Source organism: Tasmannia lanceolata, unplaced genomic scaffold (genome assembly GCF_043159265.1).
Source record: "Tasmannia lanceolata isolate RefF3 unplaced genomic scaffold, GAP_Taslan_0.1 ptg000008l, whole genome shotgun sequence".
NCBI classification, from domain to species: Eukaryota; Viridiplantae; Streptophyta; class Magnoliopsida; order Canellales; family Winteraceae; genus Tasmannia; species Tasmannia lanceolata.
The window spans coordinates 52681406-52695546 of NW_027518685.1; positions in this window are offsets into that span (position 1 = coordinate 52681406).

Genomic DNA, 14141 nt, shown 5'->3' on the forward strand with positions numbered 1-14141 from the left:
GACGATTCACAAATGTACTCCGAAAATGAGACACCATTCACAAACGGGCTCAAAGAGGATAACAGATCATTCAGAAATGGACTCGGGAAAGGAGACACCGTTCACAAACGGACTCAAGGAGGACATGAGACCATTCACAAATGGACTCAGAAAATAAGATACCGTTCACAAACGGGCTCAAAGAGGATAAGAGACCATTGACAAATGGAATATGAAAGTGAGACACCGTTCACAATCGAGCTCAAAGAGGATATGGAGCCATTGACAAATGCACTCGAAAAATGAGACACCGTTCACAAACTGGCTCAAGGAGGATCTATGGCCATTCACAATTGGGCTTAGAAAATGAGACACCCTTCACAAACGGGATTAAAGAGGATATGAGGCCATTTATAAATGGACTCGGAAAATGAGATACCGTTCACAAACGGGCCCAAGGACGACATCAGATATAATTTTGGAATGGATTCTAAAAATGAGACGCCGTTCAGAAACGGGCGCAAAGAGGATAAAAGACCATTCACAAATAGACGCGCAAAATGAGACACCGTTCACAAACGGGCTCAACGAGGATAAGAGACCATTCACAAATGGACTCTTGAAATAATACACTGTTCACAAACGGGCTCAAGAAGGACATGAGACCATTCACAAATGGACTTCGAAAACTAGATACCGTTCACAAACGGGCTCAAAGAGGATAAGAGGCCATTCACAAATGGACTCCGAAAATTAGACACCGTTCACAAACGGGCTTAAAGAGGATAAGAGGCCATTCACAAATGAACTTGAAAAATGAGACACGGTGCACAAACGAGCCCATGGAGGACGGCCTCAAAGAGGATAAGGGACCATTCACAAATGAACTTGAAAAACGAGACACCGCTCACAAACGGGCCCAAGGAGGGCATGAGATATCATTTTCGAATGTATTCAGAAAATGAAACACCGTTCACAAACGGGCTCAAAGCGGATAAGAGACCATTCACAAATGGACTCGGGAAATGAAACACCGCTCACAAACAGGCTCAAGGGGGACATGAGACCAGTAAAAAATGGACTGAGAAAATGAGACACCGTTCACAAACGGGGTCAAAGAGGATAAGAGATTATTCACAAATGTACTCCGAAAAGGAGACACCGTTCACAAACGAGCTAAAAGAGGATAAGAGACCATTCACAAATGGACTCGGAAAATGAGACACCGTTCCCAAACGGGCTGAAGGTGGACATTAGACCATTCTGAAATGGAATCAGAAAATGAGATACCGTTCACAAACATGCTCAAAGAGGATAAGAGACCATTCACAAATGGACTCCAAAAATGAGACACAGTTCACAAACGGGCTCAAAGAGGATATGGGGCCATTCACAAATGCACTAGAAAAATGAGACACCGTTCACAAACGGGCTCAAGGAGGATATGAGGCCATTCGCAAAAGGACTTAGAAAATGAGACACCATTCACAAACGGGCTTAAAGAGGATATGAGGCCATTCATAAATGGACTCGGAAAATGAGATACCGTTCACAAATGGACTTCGAAAACTAGATACCGTTCACAAATGGACTTCGAAAACTAGATACCGTTCACAAACGGGCTCAAAGAGGATAAGAGGCCATTCACAAATGGACTCCGAAAATTAGACAACGTTCACAAACGGGCTTAAAGAGGATAAGAGACCATTCACAAATGAACTTGAAAAATGAGACACGGTGCACAAACGGGCCCATGCGGGACGGGCTCAAAGAGGATAAGAGACCATTCACAAATGAACTTGAAAAATGAGACACCGTTCACAAATGGGCCTAAGGAGGACATGAGATATCATTTTCGAATGGATTCAGAAAATGAAACACCGTTCACAAACGGGCTCAAAGCGGATAAGAGACCTTTCACAAATGGACTCGGGAAATGAGACACCGCTCACAAACGGGCTTAAAGAGGATATGAGGCCATTCATAAATAGACTCGGAAAATGAGATACCATTCACAAACGGGCCTAAGGAGGACATGCAATATAATTTTCGAATGGATTCTGTAGACACCCACATTTTGCTTTACTTTAACCAACAATAACCTAATATATGTTTTAGGTCATTAATATCTTGATCTGACTTTACGGATCATCAATCGGGACAAAATAAGATAGGGTCACTTCATAGCCCGAACCCTGATTCCATTCCGAGACCCGATTTCCGTAAATCGTTAGATCAATGGCAGATCTTGACCTGGGTCTAACCATCCAAAACCACCTAACCTCTCCTCTCATCCTAACCATCCAAACCTCACCTAACCTCACCTAACCTCTCCTCTCATCCTAACCATCCAAACCTCACCTAACCTCACCTAACCTCACCTAACCACCTAACCTCACCTAACCTTACCTAACCTCACCTAACCTCACCTAACCTCCTATCCCATTCTCCTATAAATACCCTCTCATCCCACCATCCATGAAAAAGAAGAAAAAGAACCCCTCTCTTAGAAAATTCATCCCTCTCCCTCATCTCTTCAAGGGTTCGGCCATCCTTGCCGGATCGGGTGATTCTATACGTTGGGTGATATATATCAAAAGCAGTCATTATCAAGCAAGGAATCATCTTCAAGGAATTACCATCAAAGAAAAATCAAACACAAAGTGGGTTTCCAAAGAGGTAGGCATTTATTTCAATTCTATGTAGGGTCTGTTTTCATGCATATCTTTTACTTTAAAAGAAAAACCATGTTAGGAAGCATGTAGGGTCTGTTTTCCCCCTGGTTAGCCTCTGGTTAGACCCTGGTTGCACCCAGGTTCGCTGCTGGTTGCACCCAGGTTCGATGCTGGTTGCACCCTGGTTCCCTACTGATTCGCACCCTGGTTCCCTGCTGGTTGCACCCTGGTTCCCTACTGGTTCGCACCCTGGTTCCCTACTGGTTCGCACCCTGCTTCCCTGCTGGTTGCACCCTGGTTCCCTGCTGGTTCGCACTCTGGTTAGACCCTGGTTGCACCCAGGTTCGCTGCTGGTTGCACCCAGGTTCCCTGCTGGTTGCACCCTGGTTCCCCTGCTGGTTCGCACCCTGGTTCCCTGCTGGTTCGCACCCTGGTTCCCTGCTGGTTCGCACCCTGGTGCACCCTGGTCCGCACCCTGGTTTGTACCCTGCTTCCTCCTAGTTAGACCATGGCTAGTCTCGGGTTTGCTCCTAACTTAGACCCGACTCACTTGACCCTAACCATTAACCCAATCCAACCAAGTCATATCCCAACACAATCCGAGTCGCATGTCTGAATCCATTTGGCCGAATCTCATAAGCCCGCCCACTTTGAATTCCGAAAATTCAAACCCTTGATGATTCCAATATGCTCAATTCTTTGATGCAAATTCCCAATTCCAAAATCCCATTGTTATATCAATGTTTTTGAATCTCAAGTCCAATGCTCAAATACAAACCCGATTCCTGATCCAAATACCAAACCTGTTTTCCAAAATCCAAGCAACCTCGCCAGTGGAACTACGTGTGGCTTGATCCCCATCACGGGGTACGTAGGCAATTTGGCACTCCCAAGTTCAGTCGCACCTTTCTCTATCTTTCCCATTCCCTCACACTATTCATCATCTCGATTCATCTCGTGTCTCTCGGAACCATTGGATTATGGTTTCCGTCGTAAGAACCCTTAGAGCCCAATTTAGGAACAATGGTGTCGTGTCGTGTTGTGTCCTAAGTTTTAGGGAGTCCTAGAGTTAGGAGTCCAGCCTCATCACGGACGCTTGCTATGTATAGCAACCGTGCCATAGGTCAAGTTACACTAGTCATCCAGTTTTTCCCTAGGACAAGCCTAGTAAACTAGGATGTAGGCTAACCTGCATTAGTCTAAGGGACAACTTGCATTTAGATAGGATCATATAGCATCTTTGATGAAATCCTAAGATAATAAAATCCTCAACTTGAATTAAATAACTTCTCTTAAAACTGTTGAAACAGTCAATCCCGTCTAGATCGGTGTCCTAGTTGAGTTAGGCATATGTAGCTTAGCTTAGGTGCACCGAACTACGTCGACTCTGATCCCAGTAAGGCTTGGGTACGTAGGCAGCTTGGATGTCTGATGGCATACCACCCGCGAGTCGGCACCACAAACAAATTGTGGTGTTTTGTATATTAATTTTCTTGTAAATGCTTAATCAAATCACTTAGGATTTTCCATGAAATTAGAATTCTAGGAGAACTTTCACTTAGAATGAATCCAGACAAATTAATAAATCAAGATACACATCTAGGATTCACATTAAAATTAGATCATAGGATGCATGTCACTTAGTTCGCACATTAACATAGAGTTGAATGAGCCATTTAAAATAAATTTAAAAGAATTAGCTTTTGGAATCGAAGACCGATTATCGGGCAGGAATGGTGCATGTGGCGGATAACTCCCCATACCTTCCATTCTCGTAACCAGGTAGCGAGTCTAGATTTCTGGTTAATTACGGGTCCTAGATCCCACATCTAGGTGGCGACTCTGTCAGTCTCTTTCGTGTGGAATTCGGATTGCCTTAGTGATCCCAAGTTCACAGGAAAGATTAATTCAAATCAACATTAAAATGCACACGCCAATCGCGTGGGTACGAGAGACCAAGAGAGAGAGCGCGGCGGCTCGCGCCCCACCCCTCTCGCGGGATCCAGGTACCACAGTCTGGCGACTCTGCTGGGGATCACCTAACTTCATTAAAATTCCAAAAGATAATTCATTTGAATTTAATTTAACTGGCTCATAAGAACTCTATCTCTTGTATACTTGTCAGATTAGTTTGTCTTGTTTTATTTTCTCATCACATTTTACTCAAACTTAATCTAACAAAACCTGAAGGCATCATAGATCGCGCGAACTTATTGCACACACTTACATCACTTGCATCTAAACCCTTGCATCTCACGTGCACACACGTCCTATTTTAGGAACCCGGAGTGTTATCTAGCATGGTTGACTGGGATTTCATCACCTGGTGCCTCTGTGCTAGAGAAGCATTCCACCCTTAGCCTAGTACCTTTATGGTACGTAAACGGATCCCTTGTTCACGTACTGATACGCCGGACACTGGTACAGTATATCGAACATGGATTCGCGCTAAGGGAACTCTTGGCCTTACCCCTAGATTAACCCACACATGCATGTAATATACGAACACATGTGCATCACGTGTGTGAGCCTAGTTTAGGATATTCTACCTATTTGTGTCTAGATTAGGCCGTAGTCCATCTTCCAATGGCTACGATCGGTCCTTAGATACACGAACAAAGGCATGAGTCGAGATTCTCTCTCCACTCCGATAGATTAGGATTAGGGTTGATGCCTTCAGGTAACACTGATAAAATGTGAAAAAAAAAAAAAAAAATTTCCCTTTGGGTTAGGATATAAATCCCATCATTTCCAAAAATCTCATAGGATTAGTCATTCATGATCTATCCGTTGAAAGCAATCTTATGCTATCTCATCTAATCTTTTGATCGTGCGTCTTTCGTTCTTCTGTCATACGATTCGATCGTATCTTCATGCCATCCCCTAACTGGCAGATGCAGAATCTCACAATCTTTCTATTATGCATTCTCATGATCTGATCATGCCTGGTCCAGATAATCCAATCTTGCTTGTACCCCTGGTCTGTTCCTCCTCTAGGGGCTACCTTTTTCAAGATTATTTTGCTAAGTCCTTCAGAGTTCACTCTCAGAATCATTGAGCTAGGGGCATTCCCCTATGCGAATCAGTCATCATGGTCAGTACAATTGTTGAGTCCGGTCTTACATTTCAAGGTCAATGCCTAGTCCAGGCAAATCATCTCTCTTTTTTATTTAGAGTTGTGAATCCTGAGCATGTTCAGGATAGATCGTGTCCAATAATTCACTTGTGTTTGTTTCTTAAGTGTGCTTCTGATCTTAAAATAAGACTCCCTCCTCAAATGAGGACAAAATTGACGAAACTCCACTTGAGTCACAGCAATTACTTGAACAAGAGGAGGAGCGCCAATCCCAGCTTTTCAAAAATGAAATTGAAGTGGTAAACGCTGGCACTGAAACTTTGATTCAGTAAATGCCGATTGAAAATACATTACCCTCTGAAGAGTGTGAAGAATTGATAAAATTATTTCAAGAATAAGATGATTGTCTAGAAAAGCTACAACCGATACCAGGGGCAAGACATAGTTGGAAAGCTCAAAGAAAATGAAGAAAGTGAGAAGATATATCTATACAAGGGGCATAGAGTGGAAACAACTTTCATATTTCCAATTAATGACGTTGGTTCTCAAATTCATAACATAAAGCCAACAAATTCAAGATAAGAAGTTCAAGAGCAAGCATTGAAAAGTGATCATCAGATATCAAAAGTACGAATCCATAGATGGAGGATGTCAAAGAACAAGTTTCGCTATATGAAAGTCTACATCACGCATTAGAATCTTGAAAGAAGAAGATCCATTATCTTACCTGGAAATGCCGTCAAGCTTCGTGAAAAAAAAAGAAAAAGAAAAAAAAAGAAAAATAAATAAATAATCAGTACCAGAGAGACTCTAGTAACCTAGATCGATTCTCATTCTGAACATCGGAAGGCCTCCTTTGGCCGAATAAATCCCAAAATCAGAACCCAACGTCAAAAGAATACCGGTTTGCAAACCCTCCGAGCCTGAATCAAATTTTCTTGAAAACCCATCAAACTCGGGGCATTCGCCCCGAACTACGCGAGACCTGATCCCTATACTGGGGTACGTAGGCAACTCGGTTGAACCGAGTTCGGTCGATTCAAAAAGGAAAAGAAATTCAATCCTTTCAAAAAAAAAAAAGAGAGGGACAAGTTCCAAAAGAAGAGAAGTTAATTGTTCCAGAAAGAAAAGAAAAAAGGAAAAAAAAATCAAACAATTTATCTTCAAACTAGGGGCATTCGCCCTGAACTACTCACGACCTGATTCCTACCTTGGGATATGTAGGCGACCTGTTCACAGGTTCGGTCGAAATCTTTGTTGAGCCTTAAGCCATTCTTTGAAAAGCCCTATCCTACCTATAAAAGTCCTTCTGGTGTTCAGAACTAATGAGCTAGGTCCTGAGATACAATAAAAAAATGAAATGATGATGAATAAGAAAAATAACGGAGTTTGAAGATCTGCTAGACTGAAAACCTGAAAGGGCGGTCTAGGCAAAATTTAAGATCATTCCCCTGCTAAGTTGAAAACCCGAAAGGGCGGCTTAGGCAAAAGCTAAGGGGATAGCCTGCTGGATCGAAAACCTAGAAAGGTGGTTCAGGCAAAAGTTAAGGCTAGCGCGGTCCGCCAAGTTAAAAACCCTGAAGAGGTGACTTGGTCACGGTAAGAGAATCATTATAAGAAGGCTACAGCTGGTATCAAGACTGAAGATCAACTGAAGTTCAAGCAAATTCAAGTGATATCCTCAAAACTGGGGGCATTGAAGCTAAGCAATCTTAGGGGGCGTAATTAAATCCTTGAGGCATTACTGTTTTAAGGAAAAAGTCCAGTGTTTACCAATTGAAAAACTATTCCTCGAAAGGATAGACTTACCAAATAAAACGTTAACTAAGTCAGAAGCATTACTGTGTCTGTCAGTGTAGTTAGTCAATCTTTGTCATTCTAAGTTCACTCCTTCAGGGCTGCTCAATCCTTTGAGTAGTGCCTTTCATCTAAGTTTTCTCTTTAGAAAGAGTCAATCGTCGTTCCTATGTCCAAATGATGTAACTGTCTTGGTGAAGGAGGCCCGGCCTAGGCAGCTCCCTGCAATTATACCTGAAAGGGTTCGAGAATCTAGTCAAACAGCTACATTTCAAAGAAGATCAACTCAGAAGAGTTCAGAAGTAGAAACATCAAAAAGCCCAGCTTCCGTAAAAAGATCATACCCCAGGAAGGCACCTTAAGCTTGGAAGAGCCCCAGATGCAATGGTGGTTGAGCCAATTTCTCAGAAAGATGAACCATTAAAATTCGGAATCTCCTTCCAGTTAGTTAAATACTATCCTGGTCAAGAAATGTTTATCTAAACACCTGTCAAGAGGCAAATCCCACTTTTTCATGATTATATCCAAGAGAGCCATTGTTCTAAATTACCAATCTCAAATGTCTTGTTCAAGGTTTCAGTTATCAAAATCCCAAGAAGACAAGACCAACAGTCTCATTGAGAAAAATCTTGTTGAAGTTTCATAAAAGTGTTCCTAATCCATTCTTGTTACTAATGGTTCTTCGTTCATAAGGTTGGTCGTCTCATCATTCGTCAAAGTCTTGGTTTCCAATATCTTTACTGGGCACGATCTATAATGTCCCCGATTTCATTAAGTTCAAATCCAAAATTCATCAAATCCAATTCTACGTCAAATTCAAATTCATGAAAACCTCTAAATTCCTTGAGCCCGTTTGTGAACGGTGTCTCATTCTCTGAGTCCATTTGTGAATGGTCTCATCTTCTCCTTGAGCCCGTTTGTGAACGGTGCCTCATTTTCTGAGTCCATTTGTGAATGGTCTCGTGTCCTCTTTGAGCCCGTTTGTGAAGGGTGCCTCATTTCTCGAGTCCATTTGTGAATGGTCTCATCTTCTCCTTGAGCCCGTTTGCGGACGGTACCTCATTTTCCAAAAATAAAAAAATTTATCAAATCCAAATCCTTAATTAAAAAAAAAAAAAATCCAATCCTACGTCAAATTCAAGTTCATAAAAAATATCTAAATTCTTCGAGCCCGTTTGTGAACGGGGCCTCATTTCTCGAGTCCATTTGTGAATGGTCTCGTCTTCTCCTTGAACCCGTTTGTGAACGGTGTCTCATTCTCTGAGTCCATTTGTGAATAGTCTCATCTTCTCCTTGAGCCCGTTTGTGAACGGTGCCTCATTTTCTGAGTCCATTTGTGAATGGTCTCGTGTCCTCTTTGAGCCCGTTTGTGAACGGTGCCTCATTTCTCGAGTCCATTTGTGAATGGTCTTGTCTTCTCCTTGAGCCCGTTTGTGAACGGTGCCTCATTTCTCGAATCCATTTGTGAATGGTCTCGTCTTCTCCTTGAGCCCGTTTGTGAATGGTGCCTCATTTCTCGAGTCCATTTGTGAATGGTCTTGTCTTATCCTTGAGCCCATTTGTGAATGGCGCCTCTTTTCTCGAATCCATTTGTGAATGGTATCGTCCTCCTTGAGCCCGTTTGTGAATGGTGCCTCATTTCTCGAGTCCATTTGTGAATGGTCTTGTCTTCTCCTTGAGCCCGTTTGTGAACGGTGCCTCTTTTCTTCGAGTCCATACAACTATGGTCTCTTATCCTCTTTGAACATCATACATCTATGATGTCTCATTTCCTTGGAATCCGTACAAATACGGTATTTCATTCTCTTCGAGTCCATACAACTATGGTCTCTTATCCCCTTTGAACATCATACAACTATGATGTCTCATTTCCTTGGAATCCTTACAAATACGGTATTTCATTCTCTTCGAGTCCATACAACTATGGTCTCTTATACCCTTTGAACATCATACAACTATGATGTCTCATTTCCTTGGAATCCGTACAAATACGGTATTTCATTCTCTTCGAGTCCATACAACTATGGTCTCTTATCCCCTTTGAACATCATACAACTATGATGTCTCATTTCCTTGGAATCCGTACAAATACGGTATTTCATTCTCTTCAAGTCCATACAACTATGGTCTCTTATCCTCTTTGAACATCATACAACTATGATGTCTCATTTCCTTGGAATCCGTACAAATACGGTATTTCATTCTCTTCGAGTCCATACAACTTTGATCTCTTATCCCCTTTGAACATCATACAACTATGATGTCTCATTTCCTTGGAATCCTTACAAATACGGTATTTCATTCTCTTCGAGTCCATACAACTATGGTCTCTTATACCCTTTGAACATCATACAACTATGATGTCTCATTTCCTTGGAATCCGTACAAATACGGTATTTCATTCTCTTCGAGTCCATACAACTATGGTCTCTTATACCCTTTGAACATCATACAACTATGATGTCTCATTTCCTTGGAATCCGTACAAATACGGTATTTCATTCTCTTCGAGTCCATACAACTATGGTCTCTTATCCCCTTTGAACATCATACAACTATGATGTCTCATTTCCTTGGAATCCGTACAAATACGGTATTTCATTCTCTTCAAGTCCATACAACAATGATCTCTTATACCCTTTGAACATCATACAACTATGATGTCTCATTTCCTTGGAATCCGTATAAATACGGTATTTTATCTTGCCCAAGCCCATTCAAAAATGATGCTGCATTTTCATTAAGAATCTTTCAAAAGTCATCCATTATTCTCTCTGAGACCATTTGAAAATGACGTCTCATTTCCTCTGAAGCTGTTCAAAAGCGATATTCCTTTCCCTCCGAAAATCCATTTGAAAATGGTATCCCATTTCTCTCGTTGCCAGCGGCACCGCAGCGGGTTTGTTTTATTGCATTCCAATTCTAGGATTTCATCTAAGGTCTTGCATTATATTAGGTTGCATTGTGTTTAGGGGGTTCCTTTGTCGATTAAAGTTACGCAAAATGGTTCTGTCATTTTAACTTTGGTATTCGATGACTACGTCGTCTCTACCAAAGAGGGGCATCTGTAGACACCCACATTTTGCTTTACTTTAACCAACAATAACCTAATATATGTTTTAGGTCATTAATATCTTGATCTGACTTTACGGATCATCAATCGGGACAAAATAAGATAGGGTCACTTCATAGCCCGAACCCTGATTCCATTCCGAGACCCGATTTCCGTAAATCGTTAGATCAATGGCAGATCTTGACCTGGGTCTAACCATCCAAAACCACCTAACCTCTCCTCTCATCCTAACCATCCAAACCTCACCTAACCTCACCTAACCTCTCCTCTCATCCTAACCATCCAAACCTCACCTAACCTCACCTAACCTCACCTAACCACCTAACCTCACCTAACCTTACCTAACCTCACCTAACCTCACCTAACCTCCTATCCCATTCTCCTATAAATACCCTCTCATCCCACCATCCATGAAAAAGAAGAAAAAGAACCCCTCTCTTAGAAAATTCATCCCTCTCCCTCATCTCTTCAAGGGTTCGGCCATCCTTGCCGGATCGGGTGATTCTATACGTTGGGTGATATATATCAAAAGCAGTCATTATCAAGCAAGGAATCATCTTCAAGGAATTACCATCAAAGAAAAATCAAACACAAAGTGGGTTTCCAAAGAGGTAGGCATTTATTTCAATTCTATGTAGGGTCTGTTTTCATGCATATCTTTTACTTTAAAAGAAAAACCATGTTAGGAAGCATGTAGGGTCTGTTTTCCCCCTGGTTAGCCTCTGGTTAGACCCTGGTTGCACCCAGGTTCGCTGCTGGTTGCACCCAGGTTCGATGCTGGTTGCACCCTGGTTCCCTACTGATTCGCACCCTGGTTCCCTGCTGGTTGCACCCTGGTTCCCTACTGGTTCGCACCCTGGTTCCCTACTGGTTCGCACCCTGCTTCCCTGCTGGTTGCACCCTGGTTCCCTGCTGGTTCGCACTCTGGTTAGACCCTGGTTGCACCCAGGTTCGCTGCTGGTTGCACCCAGGTTCCCTGCTGGTTGCACCCTGGTTCCCCTGCTGGTTCGCACCCTGGTTCCCTGCTGGTTCGCACCCTGGTTCCCTGCTGGTTCGCACCCTGGTGCACCCTGGTCCGCACCCTGGTTTGTACCCTGCTTCCTCCTAGTTAGACCATGGCTAGTCTCGGGTTTGCTCCTAACTTAGACCCGACTCACTTGACCCTAACCATTAACCCAATCCAACCAAGTCATATCCCAACACAATCCGAGTCGCATGTCTGAATCCATTTGGCCGAATCTCATAAGCCCGCCCACTTTGAATTCCGAAAATTCAAACCCTTGATGATTCCAATATGCTCAATTCTTTGATGCAAATTCCCAATTCCAAAATCCCATTGTTATATCAATGTTTTTGAATCTCAAGTCCAATGCTCAAATACAAACCCGATTCCTGATCCAAATACCAAACCTGTTTTCCAAAATCCAAGCAACCTCGCCAGTGGAACTACGTGTGGCTTGATCCCCATCACGGGGTACGTAGGCAATTTGGCACTCCCAAGTTCAGTCGCACCTTTCTCTATCTTTCCCATTCCCTCACACTATTCATCATCTCGATTCATCTCGTGTCTCTCGGAACCATTGGATTATGGTTTCCGTCGTAAGAACCCTTAGAGCCCAATTTAGGAACAATGGTGTCGTGTCGTGTTGTGTCCTAAGTTTTAGGGAGTCCTAGAGTTAGGAGTCCAGCCTCATCACGGACGCTTGCTATGTATAGCAACCGTGCCATAGGTCAAGTTACACTAGTCATCCAGTTTTTCCCTAGGACAAGCCTAGTAAACTAGGATGTAGGCTAACCTGCATTAGTCTAAGGGACAACTTGCATTTAGATAGGATCATATAGCATCTTTGATGAAATCCTAAGATAATAAAATCCTCAACTTGAATTAAATAACTTCTCTTAAAACTGTTGAAACAGTCAATCCCGTCTAGATCGGTGTCCTAGTTGAGTTAGGCATATGTAGCTTAGCTTAGGTGCACCGAACTACGTCGACTCTGATCCCAGTAAGGCTTGGGTACGTAGGCAGCTTGGATGTCTGATGGCATACCACCCGCGAGTCGGCACCACAAACAAATTGTGGTGTTTTGTATATTAATTTTCTTGTAAATGCTTAATCAAATCACTTAGGATTTTCCATGAAATTAGAATTCTAGGAGAACTTTCACTTAGAATGAATCCAGACAAATTAATAAATCAAGATACACATCTAGGATTCACATTAAAATTAGATCATAGGATGCATGTCACTTAGTTCGCACATTAACATAGAGTTGAATGAGCCATTTAAAATAAATTTAAAAGAATTAGCTTTTGGAATCGAAGACCGATTATCGGGCAGGAATGGTGCATGTGGCGGATAACTCCCCATACCTTCCATTCTCGTAACCAGGTAGCGAGTCTAGATTTCTGGTTAATTACGGGTCCTAGATCCCACATCTAGGTGGCGACTCTGTCAGTCTCTTTCGTGTGGAATTCGGATTGCCTTAGTGATCCCAAGTTCACAGGAAAGATTAATTCAAATCAACATTAAAATGCACACGCCAATCGCGTGGGTACGAGAGACCAAGAGAGAGAGCGCGGCGGCTCGCGCCCCACCCCTCTCGCGGGATCCGGGTACCACAGATTCTAAAAATGACGCACCGTTCAGAAACGGGCGCAAAGAGGATAAGAGACCATTCACAAATGGACTCTGGAAATGATACACCGTTCACAAACGGGCTCAAGAAGGACATGAGACCATTTAAAAATGTACTCAGAAAATGAGATACCGTTCACAAACGGGCTCAAAGAGGATAAGAGGCCATTCACAAATGAATTCGAAAAATGAGACACCGTTCACAAACGGGCCCAAGGAGGACATGAGATATCATTTTTGAATGGATTCAGAAAATGAGACAACGTTCACAAACGGGCTCAAAGAGGATAAGAGACCATTAACAATGAACTCAAAAAATGAGACACCGTTCACAAACGGGCCGAAGAAGGACATGAGATATCAGTATCGAATGGATTCAGAAAATGAGACAACGTTCACAAACGGGCTCAAAGTGGATAAGAGGCCATTCAGAAATGGACTCAGAAAATGAGACACCGTTTACAAAGTGGCTCAAAGAGGATAAGTAACCATTCACAAATGGACTCGGGAAATGAGACACCGTTCACAAACGGATTCAAGGAGCACATGAGACCATTAAAAAATAGACTGAGAAAATGACATACCGTTCACAAACGGGGTCAAAGAGGATAAGAGACCATTCACAAATGTACTCGAAAAATGAGACACCGTTCACAAACGGGCCAAAGGAGGACATGAGATATCATTTTCGAATGAATTCAGAAAATTAGACACCGTTCACAAACAGGCTCAAAGAGGATAAGAGACCATTCACAAATGGACTCGGGAAATGAGACACCGTTCACAAACGGGTTCAAGGAGAACATGAGACCATTCACAAATGGACTCAGAAAATGAGATACTTTCACAAACGGGCTCAAAAAGGATAAGAGACCATTCACAAATGGACTCCGAAAATGAGACACC